General features: G+C 40.6%; 2 pseudogenes; both read left to right on the top strand.

Annotated features, from left to right (window-relative positions):
• The first annotated feature begins 1,262 nt into the window (after positions 1–1,262).
• LOC116083279 lies at positions 1,263–3,026 on the top strand (annotated as a pseudogene).
• A 4,863-nt stretch (positions 3,027–7,889) lies between these two features.
• On the top strand, positions 7,890–9,162 carry LOC116083418 (annotated as a pseudogene).
• The last annotated feature ends 1,804 nt before the right edge of the window (positions 9,163–10,966 follow it).

Genomic DNA, 10,966 nt, shown 5'->3' with positions numbered 1-10,966 from the left:
TCAAAGGAGCAGGGTAGATCCCTTAAAAAAATTAGGAAAAGGATTCCCATGATCATGATCTTCTCTATACACACTGCTGCATTTTTATGTTTGAAATTCTTGGAATGACTAGCAGGGTTTTCTGTCGTTAAAGGGAAGAAAAAGAGAAAAATGCATGGTCTCATCGTGAAATTATTTTTAGTACCAATGGAATATTTAACTCACTTTCATCTTAAAGGTTACAGTAAATGATCAACTGTTTCCAGGAACTTCAGGGCAGACTGATGCATCTATAGAGGGAAGACTACTCCCACTGCTGCCATTTCCAACGCAAGTTCTGTTGTCTTAGTTTTCCAAGTCAGTAAGGTCCTTGCCCCTGGGGAGAAGTTGGGCTCAGTATGAACGGAGGGGGTAGCGATGTCAAGAGTTAAGGAATATTTTGCAGCCAACTTCACAAATCCAAGTTAAACACTTCTTCATATTTCTTGATTCTCTGTGTACATTTTCCTGAAGGACATTATATTGCCAGAAGCATTCTGTTTTGATTCAGTGTATCTTGTCATGCTGGTCAGCAGGAGAGTGTAGATTTGCTTCACATAAGCAGCTATTGAAATTTAGCTATAATAAAGTTTAAAAGTATGGCTCCAAGCATTCCCCATGATTTTTTAAATTGTATTTCTATGAATTTGCCAGAGGGAAATGTTTTAGCAGATGTGGGAGTATGGGGCTGCACTAGCAATCGATTTTCATAACTCATGGATTAAGAATGTGTTCCATGGAAATATGTCTGTTGGAAACATATGTCATGTTGGAACTTGCTTTCATGCAAACAGCTAACAGAATGCAGAAAACTTATCTCATGTACAGGAAGGCCAACATTTTTTTCTCGGTACTGTTGCTCATACATTTTTCTTGTAGCATATCACCATAAAGCTTGTCTAAATGTTGGGGTTTTTTTTTGTTTTTTGTTTGTTTGTTTTGCTTTCTTTAAGCATGCCAGGTTGTTTTTTTCTGTGTCCTGACTCTCCTTCTTACAATAAGTCTACTGAGTAGGCATGCAGGTAAATTTTACCTTCTCCTGTATCTTTGATCCAACTAAGTTCTTTGAAGTTTTCTTGATTTTTTTTTCCTGTACTAATATGAAGAGAAGACCAAGACAGTCTTATGGTATTGTATGTATTGTTTCCCTTCTTAGAGAAGACATGAGTGGAGACCGACTCCAGGTCAAGGCTTCGGCGGCTGGTTACCGTCCTCCGTCCCACGCCTGGGAAGTGGAAGGTCTCGATTCTGGACGGCTTGGAGTGTCCACCATGAGGAGAAGCGAGGTGCTAGCAGATGAGTCCATCGTCTGCCTCCAGAAAGCTCTAACTCACCTTCGGGAAATATGGGGATTAATTGGGATTCCAGAGGAGCAGAGACTACAAAGAACCGAGGTTGTGAAGAAGCATATAAAGGATCTTCTGGATAGAATGATTGCTGAAGAGGAGAGCCTGCGGGAAAGGCTTCTCAAAAGTATATCCATCTGTCAGAAGGAGCTGAGCACCCTGTGCACCGAGTTACAAGTGAAGCCATTCCAGGAAGAAAAGGAAACAACCGTCTTGCAACTAGAAAAAGATTTGCGCACTCAAGTAGAATTGATGAGAAAGCAGAAAAAGGAGAGAAAGCAGGAACTGAAGCTACTTCAAGAACAAGATCAAGAACTCCGTGAAATTCTTTGCATGCCTCCCTGTGATGTGGACAGCATCTCTGTCCCCACCTTAGAAGAGCTGAACCTATTCTGACAATGTGTGGCAAGTTTGAGGGAAACAAAGGAATCAAGGCATAAACAATTTGTCAGCATTAAGAGACAAATCATACTATGTATGGAAGAATTAGAACACACTCCGGATACAAGCTTTGAAAAAGATGTAGTGTGTGAAGATGAAAGTGCCTTTTGTTTATCACTGGAGAATATTGCAACATTACAGAAGTTGCTAAAGCAGCTGAAAATGAAAAAATCACAAAACGAAGCAGAATGTGAGGGGCTCCGTGCTCAAATCCGAGAGCTCTGAGATAGGTGACAAATACCTGAAGAAGAGAGAGAACCTGTGGCTGCAATTATGACTGGGTCAAAAAACAAAATCAGGAATGCGCTGAAATTAGAACTGGATCGGTTAGAAGAACTGAAAATGCAAAACATCAAGCAAGTGATTGAGACAATTCAAGTAGAGCTGGCTCAGTTCTGGGACCAGTGTTTTTATAGCCAGGAACAAAGGCGGGCTTTTGCCCCTTACTATTCTGAGGACTACACAGAAAACCTGCTCCATCTTCATGATGCTGAGATTATACGGTTAAGAAACTACTATGACATTCACAAGGAACTGTTCGAAGGTGTCCAGAAATGGGAACAGAGCTGAAAACTTTTCCTAGAGTTTGAGAGAAAAGCTTCAGATCCAAGTCGGTTTACAAACCAAGGGGAAAATCTTTTAAAAGAAGAAAAGGAACGAGCAAAGCTCCAGAAAACACTCCCTAAGCTGGAAGAGGAGTTGAAGGCACAGGTTGAACAATGGGAACAGGAGAACTCAACAGCATTTGTGGTGAATGGGCAGAAATTCATGTTACAGAACAGTGGGAATTACATCGGTTGGAGAAAGAGCAAGCCAAACAGGAGAGGCAACTAAAGAACAAGAGACAGACAGAGACAGAGATGCTATATGGCAGTACTCCACCGACACCTAACAAAAGACCCGCACCGGCTTCCAACAAGTCTGGCAAAGTACGCAAGATGAACACTACCACCATGTCTAGTGCTACACCCAACAGTAGCATTAGGCCTGTCTTTGGTGGATCAGTGTACCGGTCACCTATGTCTCGACTACCCCCTTCTGGCAGCAAGTCAGTAGTCACTTCTCTGTGTTCTGGAAAGAAAACACCTCAAGCTGCCCAGCTCAGGGCCAACAAGGAGAACTTGGACCTGGATGGCAGCATCCTGAGCACGAGAACTTTCAAAGGCTTCCAGAGCTGACGCTACTTCTCGAATCCTCAATTCAACCAACATCCAGTCCTGAGGATCCTTGTCCAGTTAGGCAGCTGTGGCTTCCTGTGGCAGGACTGGACTGATGTATACGTATACAAGGAATGACTTAATATGTTTCCATCAGTTTAGATGTTTGAAAACTACCTTGGGCAGGTTCTGTTAACTGCACCTAACTTAGACATGAGTAGGACGGGGTGAGGCCACAAAGACTTGCTTTTGAGTCAAGAGACCTTCCTTAAAATCTAGTTATGATAGTTAAGTACAAGTTTTAACATCTGGTAGCTAATTTTTTTTCTCTACCCCATAATTCTACTTAAACAATGATCAAGGTTTGTCTTATTTCAATGCTAAATTGGAGAATGAAGAAATGATTGTACCCGGCCTTGGAGTACAGGGATACAAGACGTGAACTGATCATTCTGGCTTGTAGACTTGGGTCCCAGTATTTGACCTGCTGCCAAGAAGAGGAGCAGCAGTGTCTGTAGTGCAATCTCTTGTGGTGTGTGTGAACACACATGCTTGTCTAGTCTCCCATCCCCGTGCTAGGTGGATGTGGTGATGTAGGTGACAACAGAGAGGCTATCTGGGTGGGTTGGGCCACTTCGGTCACGCTCAACAACTTTGCACATCTACAAGTTACCTGTGCAATCACATCCACAGTGAGGCTTTGCCTACCCAATCCATCACTACTCTTCCCAAAAGCACTCTTATTTATTCTGTCTGTGCCAGTTCTGCCAACACATTAAATAACTCTTTAAAACTTGGTCTGTGTCAGTATGCTGTTTAGTCACATATATATGTTTTTAAATGTTAAAAAAAAAGAGAAGACATACATGTCTTCCAAGATTACAGAAATATTCTTTATCTTCCAGAATCTCATCAGAATCATGATGAAAATACATGAGGTGAAAGAGTAGTACACTTGAGTACCTGAAGTAGTGCTTTATGAATTTTGACTTCCTACAAATATATTTTGCACATAAAAAGATTTGTAGCTGCCCCCTTCTCCTCAAGCAGAGAGCTTGCCTCCAGGGAGTGCTCTAAACCAGAGACTCTGAAGTGACTGCTGATTCACAGCCCTCTCTGCCCCTTTGCCACAAGCTGAGAACTTGCCTCCAGGGAGTGCTCCAACCCAGGGACTCAGGTGAGATCCACATTTTCTCTCAGGTGACTTTCTAAGGCAGGACCAGCCTGGAGGCAGAGGCCTCACAAGTGGCAGGGCAGCTGGGAGAGGATTCTTTCTACCTCAGACTACACTTAGGAGAGAGAGTAGATCCACAGTCCTCTGTGCACCTTTCCCAGCAAGTGGAGAGCCAGACTCCAGGGTGTGCTCTGACACCAGGACTCAAGAGGGACAACTGATCCACAGCCATCTGCCTACAGGTTTTACCACAGGAAAGCTGATCTCCCAGAAGTACGGACACAGGCTTACAGACCCACAGGAGGAACAAGCTCCAGCAAGAACATCTACCACCAGAGATCAACAGACGGCAAAAGATAAACACGAGAATCTTACCAACAGAAACCAAGACTACGTGGCTTCATCAGAACCTAGTACTCCCACCACAGCAAGTCCTGGATATCCCAAAACACCAGAAAAGCAAGATTTGGATCTAAAATTATATCTCACCATAGTGATAGAGGAATTTAAGAAAGATATAAATAACTCCCTTAAAGAAATACAGGAGAACACAGGTAAACAGGTACAAGCCCTTAAAGAGGAAACACAAAAATCCCTTAAAGAATTACAGGAAAGCACAACCAAACAGGTGAAGGAATTGAATAAAACCATCCAGGACCTAAAAATGGAAGTAGAAACAGTTAAGAAATCACAAAGACAGACAACTTTGGAGATAGAAATCCTAGGAAAGAAGTCAGGAACCATAGATGCAAACATTACCAACAGAATACAAGAGATAGAAGAGAGAATCTCAGGGGCAGAAGATACCATAAAAAACATTGAAACAACAGTCAAAGAAAACAAAATGCAAAAAGTTCCTAACCCAAAACATCTAGGAAATCCAGGACACAATGAGAAAACCAAACCTAAGGATAATAGGTATAGAAGAGAGTGAAGACAACCAACTTAAAGGGCCAGTAAATATCTTAAACAAAATTATAGAAGAAAACTTCCCTAAACTAAAGAAGGAGATGCCCATGAGCATACAAGAAGCCTACAGAACTCCAAATGGTTTGGACCAGAAAAGAAGTTCCTCCCATCATATAATAATCAAAACACCAAATGCGCTAAACAAAGAAAAATATTAAAAGCAGTGAGGAGAAAAGGTCAAGTAACATATAAAGACAGACCTATCAGAATAACACCAGACTTCTTGCCAGAGACTGTGAAAGCCAGAAGATCCTGGGTTGATGTCATACAGACCCTAAGAGAACACAAATGCCAGCCCAGGGTACTATACCCAGCAAAACTCTCAATCACCATAGATGGAGAAACCAAAGTATTCTATGACAAAACCAAATTTACACAATATATCTCCACAAATCCAGCCCTTCAAAGGGTAATAAATGGAAAACTTCAATACAAGGAAGGAAACTACATCCTAGAAAAAGCAAGAAAGTAATCTTCCAACAAAACTAAAAGAAGATAGCCACGTGGACAGAATTCCAACTCTAACAACAAAAGTAACAGGAAGCAACAATTACTTTTTCTTAATATCTATTAATATCAATGGACTCAATTGTCCAATAAAAAGACAAAGGCTATCAGACTGAATACATAAACAGGACCCAATATTTTGTTGCATTGAGGAAACCCACCTCAGTGACAAAGACAGACACTACCTCAGAATAAAAGGCTGGAAAACAATTTTCCAAGCAAATGGGCCCAAGAAAAAAAGCTGAACTACCCATTCTAATATCAAATAAATCAACTTTTACCCTAAAGTGATCAAAAAAGATAAAGAGGGACACTTCATATTCATCAAAAGTATGATCTACCAAGATGAACTCTCAATTCTGAACCTCTATGCTCCAAATGCAAGGGCATCTATATTCATAAAAAAAACTTTACTAAAGCTCAAACCACACATTTCACTGTACACAATAATAGTGGGAGATTTCAACACCCCACTCTCTGTAATGGAGAGATCATGGAAACAGAAACTAAACAAAGACACAGTGAGCCTAACAGAAGTTCTGAAACAGATGGATTTAACAGATATCTATAGAACTTTGTATCCTAAAACAAAAGGATATACCTTCTTCTCAGCACCTCTTGATACCTTCTCCAAAATTGACCATATAATCAGTCACAAATCAGGCCTCAATAGATACAAGAAGACTGAAATAATTCCTCACATCCTATCAGATCACCATGGACTAAGGCTGCTCCTCAATAACAACATAAACAATAGAATGCTGACATACACGTGGAAGCTTAACAACACTCTACTCAATGATAACCTGGTCAAGGAAGAAATAAAGAAAGAAATTAGAGACTTTCTAGAGTTTAATGAAAATGAAGCCACAGCATACCCAAACTTATGGGACACAATGAAAGCAGTCCTAAGAGGAAAGCTAATAGCTTTAGGTGACTCCAAAAAGAAACTGGAGAGAGCATCCACCAGCAATTTGACAGCACATCTGTAAGCTCTAGAACAAAAAGAAACAAATTCACCCAAGAAGACTCTAAGGAAAGGAATAATCAAACTCAGGACTGAAATCAACAAAATAGAAACAAAAAGAACTATACAAAGAATCAACCAAACTAGGAGCTGGTTCTTTGAGAAAATCAACAAAATAGATAAACCCTTAGCCAGACTAACTAGTGAGCACAGAGACAGTATCCTAATTAACAAGATCAGAAATGAAAAGGGAAACATAATAACAGACACTGAGGAAATCCAAAAAATCATGAGATCCTATTACAAAAGCCTACATTCAACAAAACTGGAAAACCTGGATGGAATGGGCAATTTTCTAGACAGATACCAGGTACCAAAGTTAAATCAAGATAAGATCAATGATCTAAACAGTCCCATATCTGCTAATGAAATACAAACAGTCATTAATAGTTTCCCAACCAAAAAAGGCCCAGGACCAGATGGATTTAATGCAGAGTCTTATCAGACTTTCAAGAAAGACTGAATACCAATACTCCTCAAACTATTCTTTCTCAAAGAGAGTTCAGACAAGTAAATTTCCAGAAATACATCAATTATTCCCTTATGGGATTATCCATACATTTTTCTATCCTGCCCTGCCATCTAGCAGAAGAGATCATTATTTTAAATATTAACATTAACTCTAACTTTTATTTAGAACTTTTGTTAGACCCTTAAGTTCATAACTGTAGTTATTTACAAGAAATATTTAATCAGGGAAACTAAAATCCCCTACAGAAATCAACTGTGAATGTTGACTGATACCAAGCCAAAGAGGCTAATACTGAATATCCTTTTATAATACATGGACAGCTGTTTTTCATTTTTCAAACATTCTTGTAACAACAATGTTGCAAGAAAACCAAGAATGAAATATGGGAATTGGAAAGGCAAAATCCTCATCATACGTCAGCTATTTCATATGCTAACAAAGTGAACTTTGTAGGGCTCCAAAGACCCCCTAAAGGGGAGATATGGCAAATAAGGAAGGAGAAGTTGTACTCTTGCCACACAAGAGATCGTTTTGTGAAAGTCTCTCGTTTTCTGCTATTAACTTTAGAATTCCTATAGTCTGAAGTTTTCCTTCTTTGTTAGGTCTTTGTGTGGTTTAGGAATCAGAGTAATTGTGGCTTCATAGAACGAATTGGGTAGAGTATCTTCTGTTTCTGTTTTGTGGAATAGTTTGAGGAGTGTTGATATTAGGTCTCCTTTGAAGATCTGATAAAACTCTGCACTAAACCCATCTGGTTCTGGGCTTTTTTTCAGTTGGGAGACTATTAATGACTGTTTAGGAGTTTGATTGGTAGTAGGAGTGGAGAGCGGATGAGAGCCCTGAGAGTCCCACCGCCGCCGGCCTAGTCACCATCACACCCAGGAGGAGCTGCAGCCACTGGCCCCAGTCACCATCACCACAACCATGAGCAGTGAGGGCGAGACCCAGCAACTGCCCGCCGTCCCTCCGCTGCCCTTAGCGCTGCCTACACCAAGTCAGTCTCCAAGGGTAGCGGTGTGGGTAGTGGCTACCCGGGCGGCCTCACATCAGCGGTGCCCACCGGCGGTGACAAGAAGGTCATCGCAACGAATGTTTTGGGAACAGTAAAATGGTTCAATGTAAGGAACGGATAAGGTTTCATCAACAGGAATGACACCATGGAAGATGTATTTGTACACCAGGTTGTCATAAAGAAGAATAACCGCAGGAAGTACCTTCGCAGTGTAGGAGATGGAGAGACTGTGGAGTTTGATGTTGTTGAAGGAGAAAAGGTTGCGGAGGCAGCAAATGTTACAGGCCCTGGTGGAGTTCTAGTTCAAGGCAGTAAATACGCAGCAGACTGAAACCATTATAGACGCTATCCACGTCGTAGGGGTCCTCCACGCAATTACCAGCAGAATTACCAGAATAGTGAGAGTGAGGAAAAGAACGAGGGATTGGAAAGCGCTCCTGAAGGCCAGACCCAACAACGCCAGCCCTATCACAGGCGAAGGTTCCCACCTTACTACATGCGGAGACTCTATGCGTGTCGACCACAGTATTCCAACCCCCCTGTGCAAGGAGAAGTGATGGATGGTGCTGACAACCAAGGTGCAGGAGAGCAAGGTAGACCAGTGAGACAGAAAATGTATCAGGGTTACAGACCATGATTCCCCAGTATTCATTTCAGGGGCTCTCCTTGCCAAAGACAGCCTAGAGAGGATGGCAATGAAGAGGACAAAGAAAATCAAGGAGATGAGACCCAAGGTCAGCAGCCACATCAACGTAGGTTTCGCCGCAACTTCAAATACCGACGCAGACGCCCAGAGAACCCTAAACCACAAGACGGCAAAGAGACAAAAGCAGCCGATCCACTAGCTGAGAATTCGTCCTCTCCCAAGGCTGAGCAGGGCGGGGCTGAGTAAATGCCAGTTTACCATCTCTACCATCATCCGGTTTGGTCATCCAACAAGAAGAAATTGAAATTCCAGCAATAAGAAATGAACAAAGGTTGGAGCTGAAGCCCTTAAGTGCTTGCTTTTTGCCCATTGACCAGATACATTAGAACTGTCTGCATTATCTATGCAGCATGGGGTTTTTATTAATTTTACCTAAAGATGTCTCTTTTTGGTAATGACAAACGTGTTTTTTAAGAAAAAAAAAAGGCCTGGTTTTTCTCAATACACACACACACACACACACACACACAATGACTGTTTAGATCATTTATCTGATCTTCATTTAACTTTGATAACTTTCTTTCTTTCTTTCTTTCTTTCCTTCCTTCTTTCTTTCTTTCTTTCTTCCTTTCTTTCTTCCTTGACCAGGTTATCATTGAATAGACTGTTGTTAAGCTTCTACATGTATGTGGGCATTCTATTGTTTATGTTGTTATTGAGGAGCAGCCTTAGTCCATGGTGATCTGATAGGATGCAAGGAATTATTTCAATATTCTTACATCTGTTTAGGCCTTATTTGTGGCTGACTCTATGGTCAATTTAGGAGTAGGTATCATGAGGTGTTGAGAAGAAAGTATATCCTTTTGTTTTAGGATAAAATATCTGTTAAATCCATCTGTTTCTTAACTTCTGTTAGTTTTACTGTGTCTTTGTTTAGTTCTGTTTCTATGATCTGTCCATTGCAGAGAGTTGGGTGTTGAAATCTTCCCACTATTATTGTGTGTGGTGCTATGTGTGTTTTGAGCTAAGTTTTTTCTATGAATGTAGATGCTCTTGCATTTGGAGCGTAGAGGTTCAGAAATGAGAGTTCATCTTGGTAGATCTTATCTTTGATGAGTATGAAGTGTCCCTCCTTATCTTTTTATGATCAATTTAGGTTGAAAGTCTATTGTATTCGACATTAGTATGGCTGGTCCAGCTTTTTTCTTGGGCCCATTTGCTTGAAAAATTGTTTTCCAGCCTTTTATTCTGAGGTAGTGTCTGTCTTTGTCACTGAGGTGGGTTTCCTCAATGCAACAAAATATTGGGTCCTGTTTACGTACTCAGTTTAATAGCCTTTGTCTTTTTATTGGACAATTGAGTCCATTGATATTAATAGATATTAAGAAAAAGTAATTGTTGCTTCCTGTTACTTTTGTTGTTAGAGTTGGAATTCTGTTCACGTGGCTATCTTCTTTTAGTTTTGTTGGAAGATTACTTTCTTGCTTTTTCTAGGATGTACTTTCCTTCTTTGTATTGGAGTTTTCCATTTATTATCCTTTGAAGGGCTGGATTTGTGGAGATATGTTATGCAAATTTGGTTTTGTCATGGAATACTTTGGTTTCTCCATCTATGGTGACTGAGAGTTTTGCTGGGTATAGTAGCCTGGGCTGGTATTTGTGTTGTCTTAGAGCCTGTGTGACATCAGCCCAGGATCTTCTGGCTTTCATAGTCTCTATCAAGAAGTCTGGTGTTATTCTGATAGGTCTTCCTTTATATGTTACCTGAATTTTTCCTTCACTGCTTTTAATATTCTTTCCTTGTTTTGTGCGTTTGATGTTTTGATTATTATGTGGTGGGAGGAATTCCTTTTCTGGTCCAAACTATTTGGAGTTCTGTAGGCTTCTTGTATGTTCATGGGCATCTCTTTTTTTAGGTAAGGGAAGTTTTCTTCGATAATTCTGTTGAAGATATTTACTGGCCCTTTAATTTGGAATTCTTCACTCTCTTCTATACCTATTATCCTTATTTAGGTTTGGTCTTCTCGTTATGTCCTGGATTTCCTTGCTGTTTTGGGTTAGGTACTTTTTGCATTTTGCATTTTCTTTGACTGTTGTGTCAATGTTTTCTTCTATGGTATCTTCTGCACCTGAGATTCTCTCTTCTATCTCTTGTATTCTGTTGGTAATGTTTGCATCTATGATTCCTGACTTCTTT

The sequence above is a fragment of the Mastomys coucha genome, unplaced genomic scaffold, assembly GCF_008632895.1.
Source record: "Mastomys coucha isolate ucsf_1 unplaced genomic scaffold, UCSF_Mcou_1 pScaffold8, whole genome shotgun sequence".
In the NCBI taxonomy this organism is placed as follows: domain Eukaryota; kingdom Metazoa; phylum Chordata; class Mammalia; order Rodentia; family Muridae; genus Mastomys; species Mastomys coucha.
Note: the sequence above shows the minus strand (reverse complement) of the source record. Positions and strands in the feature narration are given on the sequence as shown.